Source organism: Rhopalosiphum padi, chromosome 2 (genome assembly GCF_020882245.1).
Source record: "Rhopalosiphum padi isolate XX-2018 chromosome 2, ASM2088224v1, whole genome shotgun sequence".
In the NCBI taxonomy this organism is placed as follows: domain Eukaryota; kingdom Metazoa; phylum Arthropoda; class Insecta; order Hemiptera; family Aphididae; genus Rhopalosiphum; species Rhopalosiphum padi.
Window position 1 is genome coordinate 81,177,902 of NC_083598.1, and position 6,000 is coordinate 81,183,901.

Below are 6,000 nucleotides of genomic sequence, written 5' to 3' on the forward strand. Positions count from 1 at the left end.
TTGCTGTACAGTGATCGTCCGCAATCGTGTTGCATAAAAGGTAAAGCGTCCGCAATCGTGTTTCACCCCAAATTTCTTATAATAATATATTATTTTATTTGTCATATATATTTATAAAATTTAAGAATAAAAAAATTAATTATGAATTTAATATTAGTTAAATTTATAAAATAAATACGAACAATTAAAAATTGTACATTTTATTTTATTCATTTTAGAATTTAATTTATTAAATTAAATTTTAAAAATGGTTTCTAGTGTTGTATTGTAAATCCTGAAATTAAATTAATTAATTTACTTAATATTTACAACTATAAAAAAATATAGAAAACAAATCGATAAAATAATTAATTTAAAAAAAATAATTGTATTAATGTCAACATTTATTCGTTGCGATGTACAACTAAAAATTATAATAAAAAATTATTAATTATTATTACACAAATACATACGTAAATTTGTAAAATCAATACATTCAAAATCTAAAAGTTGCTGTAAAAACCGGGCAGATGGTACCACGAATATTTCTGTTTCATAGACGCTTTTCACTTATACTCTTTAATCTGGTTTTACATAAAATAGTCAGAGAAATAAATATAATTGAAGATTTTACACGATAATGGGTTTAATAATATATGCTAATGACATAGTCCCATTACAAAATAACATAGAATTATGAAATTATAATGTAAAAATTAAGTTGTTGGCTCAGATCAATGACAGAAAAATGAGTATGTATTAATTGAACGAAGAAGCAAAGCATACCATAAATACGAGTATTAGTATACAGTATGTATATAGATGTGGAGCGCCATAAGTTTAACAGAATGTCAAATCCATACATGGTTCTAACTGTTCTAAGACATAAAAAGAAAGGTTAAAGAAATAAGACTTCCAGTGTTTAAAAAAGAAGAATTTATGGATCATTTATTGAATTTGATATGAGGAAATGGAGGATATATAACAATGAAGAGCTAAAGAACAAAGACCGGTAATTTTAGCAGAAATCATGACAAGACGACTGATGTTTATTGATCACGATTGGGAAAAAGATGGCATAGTTATTAAGATGGTAATTAAGGAAAATTCGTTTGGCAAAAGGTCAATGTTAAAGCAGTAGAACTGAGTATACGATGGAGAGAAGTTGCAAAAAATTGGGAAAAATGGTAGAAAATTCATCTGAAAAGGGTTGAAAATTACAAGAAGAATCAATAAAAGTTTTAGTTTATAGTAGATACTATAAAAAACGTTGTGCTCATTTTATTTTTATATGTTTAACTAGTGGGTACAAAGAAAACTGAATATATAACTTTCAAAGATATATATCCTTGCATAGGCATTGCTTTGGATATTTTTTATTTAACCAGCTCTTCAAATAAATATAACAGCTTATGTACAATAAACATAATATGCGTGTTTACGAGTCTGGGCACTAGAGGAATTATAAGAAACGGGCATAAAGACAGTAACAACCTTTAATAAGAAAAATTTTGTTTTAATTTATAAGTGATATTTAAGTCAAAATGTTGTTCGTGGAACAATATATATATTTTTTTCTGTGGTTAGTTACAGTAAAATGTGCTGATATTACTTCAATAATTAATGAAGTCAACATCGATATGAAGAATAAAGAAATTCGATTGTTTCAATTGAAATATAATATAAATATATTATTCGATCCTGAAAGACAAACTAAAGGAAATAATGAAATAACAATGGACAAAGTAAATGCATTTTATTTAATATTAAGCTGTAGTTTGGCTGAACAAACTTTGTTTGATTTATGTGAATTCATTCTAAATTTTCCATTATTTTACTCACTCAAGTTTTTAAATACTGATTACAAAAATGAATTTAAAAAAATTGAAGATAACAATAAGTTTATTATGTTAAGACAAATTGTACAAAATATAACAGAGTTCTTACAAATATTCAATTACTTTATTCATTCAAATTCGGATTTTCTATATTATAAAGATAATGATATTTTAAGAATATTTATATTACTAAAAATAAAAATTGAAATAATATTATCGGAAAAATATGTTTATAATGTTATACAACAGGAATTAAATGATACAGATATGCTAGTCATCCGAGAAATTCTCGAAGAAATAAGTGCAATTCAAGTTTTTCTGTCATTGAATTGTGATAATTCCACGTTCTATACTGATGTATTAACCTTAAAATGGTTTGGCTACTCAATAATAAAACCAAAAAATTATCATTTTTCATGGATAGAAATGTTTAAAGACAATCTAGAACCTGATAGTTGTCCTATTCAACACATATTTTTACAGAATTTTGTAGGAACACAATTAGCGGATCCAGCTTTTTCATACGATATTGGTAATACAAAATCAAATATTACTAATGAAGAAGGTAAACATATACAAATTAAAAATGTTTTCGAACAAATTCAATCATCATATGACATGAATATCATATATTGGTATATGAAGTCTATTTTAGCTGCAATTATGAAACTTTTATACAGTAGAATAATAGAAGGCATGCAAAAAATGTATTTAACAACAACAATTATTGATAAGATAGAAAATATTGATATTAAAATATCTCAAAAACAAAATGATTATTCTATGGATATAGTTAAAGCGTTTGGACTTTTGAAGCATGCCAAAAACCGAAATCAATTTCAAAATGATGAACATTATCTAGAGGTTATAAATATGTTGTTTGAGGGTTATTCTGATATAAAACTAGACATTATATTAGAAAAATATAAAATTGATCTTGACGATATACATGATATGAATAAAAAAGATGATTATAATATAGAAACATTAAACACCGAAGCATCTGATTTTGAAAAATATTTGATCAGTTTTTTGAAAACAATAACCGATAATTTAAGTGAATTCGTATGCTTTAATAAATATTTAGGGTATTTTGAAAATTTATTTAATAAACAATATCTACCAAGTAATAACTATAAGATTACAAAAATAAAATCGATAAATAATGTCAAATATTCTAAAGAATGTTATTTTATTATAGACATGTACTTTATCAGCTATAGAAGTGTTATAGATGTTAATAAAATCATCAATCAAAATAATAATTCAATAAAAAATGAATATTTTATGAAAGCAAAAAAAGCTATGGATGATATCAAAAATTATTTCATTAAGTACAATAATTCAACAAGAAGACAATTAGAGCTTTTTGAAGTAGGAAAAGATATAATCTCTGTTTTAGAAAACATGCCACAACAATTTTTAGAAAAGGCATTCTTAAAAAGGATAATTAATTTTATTAATGCTAAATTACATAACTGGGGACTCAAATACTGCACTCAACCAAAATTTAATTTGTTATTGTTCAATAATATACAGCTTATTAAATTTGAAGATAGTGATGAGGAAATAATTGCTGAAAATGACATTCAATATATGTTTGACTCTAAATTTGAATCAAAATATAATAATAAATGTTTTGACTATACTTTTTTATATAAAGAATTCATTGCAAATGATAAGGGTATTTTAAAATCTTATTCAAAGAATATTTTTTTTCAATCGCAAAATCAAAAACGAACTATTAAAAACGTTTATGATGATTTAAACTATTTATTTTTCAACTCTCACTGCCTTTACATATTCTATGATACATTTTTCAAATTATCTATTGCAGCTTATTATTATGAGTTAAGAAAAGTATACAAATATTATCAAAATAATCCATCAAAAAAAAAAAAATTTAATGATTATAAGATAATACCTGACCTAAAAGATACATCAGTAATATATTGTCCTGAATATTTGGATATTTTATTTAAACAAATTGTAAATCTTGAAAATCAATTGTATAATGACCTGAACTTCGAACAATTTGGTAGGGAACTCGACACAATTGAAAATAAGATCACAAACTTTGATATTAGTTTTAATTATGATAATAAAATAAAAATAAAGAACTACGGTGATTCCAAAATAAAAATTGATAAATTAATTAATGATATGTTTATGTTGTATACAAAATGTTATTTAAATACTCTGCAATTCACTTACGTAGATGTTACTATTAACCATGCTATTAATACTATTCCTCGAGTGAATAATACTTACGAAATTCAAAATGAAACATCTGAATCGGAATATGATGAAGATGAGGAAAAAGAAACTGCTGTTTTGATAAAAAAATAATTTTTATTATTATATATAAAAAATTAATTTTTATTCATTAATATTATCATTAAAAATTTATAAGCTATCATAATTATAATTTTTTTCCAATAGAAATAGACATGTATAGCATGAGAGAAATTACTAAATAAATATAAAACATTATTTTATTATAACTCAATTGATAAATGATTTAATATTAATTGTTTTTGAGCAGACTCGTTTTCTTACTTGCATCATCATCATCTCAGGCCTTGTGAAATATTCATATTACGATATATATTTTTTTATTTTTTGAAAGAGAAAGAACTATATTTATTATTTCTAGAAGTTGTATAAAACGTATACATCACATTTTTTTTGAATATTTTGAAATATTTTTTCTGAAAATAGTATTCACTGTCAAAATTCTTAACATCCAAAGTGATAAAAAAAAAAAAAAATGTAAGATTGTACGTGACTATTATAAAACTGAATTTCAACGTATGATAGCGAAGCTTGGACAACGGTCAAACAAACAAAGATAAACTTGAGGGGTTTCGAGAACAGCGTATGGAGAAAAATATGTTGGCCTATTATCGATAAAATAACGGTGAACAGGTGGAATAGAACAAAGAGTTGTACGATATGTTGGAACATTAGGAGTTGGGCGTCATAGTTTTCCGCCAAAATCAACCTTTCCTTTTATCACCAGTATAATAATATATATTTATATTTTCCGCCACCATAAATTTCAGTTTTTATATTTTACAAACTTCTTATTATAAGGATTCAAATACTAAATACACGCAGATAATATGTTCACAATTATGCATTTTTCCCATTAATAGAACTACGAGGAAAGATTATGTTTGCAATACAAGCAACAGCTGATAATTAAGATAAAATTTTGCCATATGGTTTGATCTTTTATAATAGGTATATTTAATTTAATTCAAAATCAAACAAAATAAAAACTGAATTTGGTTAATGGTTACATAATATATTTGACTTATTAATTTTAAATTTGGAAGATGTAAGTAATTGTTTCGTTATTGATTTGACCAATGGCCAATTGATAAAAGACTACACAAATTTGCAGACTATTTTGTTGAGATATATATTTCTGAGATTGTGTTAATCTTACAAAACTTTGGGCACTTGTATATCCTTTGAACTTACACGTACAAAAAACGCATGTGAGTTATTTCATGCATCACATTTTAAAAATAGTTTCTATCAACATTTGAAATCTATTTTACAATAGATAGGTATCAATAGGTTTTAATCGAAAAAGTGCAAACTGTCGTTTATTGCAAATTAAAAAGCATCAGTGAATCAAAAACACAGCAAAACAAAATTTTAAAGCAACAAAAAAAAAACCAATGTTTAATTGACCAATACAAAAGAAGAATAATATACCGATGTACGTTTGTAAAATCCATAGCATATAACTATAAGAAATAAGGTTTATAATAAAATACAATTTTAAATAATTTTAAAATCAAAATTATTAGGTATAATTGTTTACTTGATTTTGTATAACTCGCAGACTTAATTTTGACTTTAATTTTGTAATAACATTATACAATATTCTATGTATGCAACAATATATAACTATATAAGTATTACTTGAATGTGTTTTTTAAAATATTTTACTATATCCCACGAATACAATAAAAGTGTATTTATTTAATGTTTTTAAAAAGAATATATTTAATTATTATATTCGATTATCTAATTAATTTTTTATTTTTAAAATTATCAACAACTTCATATGTTTTCACAATAAGTTATCAAAATATAAAAATTGAAATTATTGGTTGCGAAAAGTGGATCACCCATCGGAACTAGCTCTAGCAACAAACTTTATTAA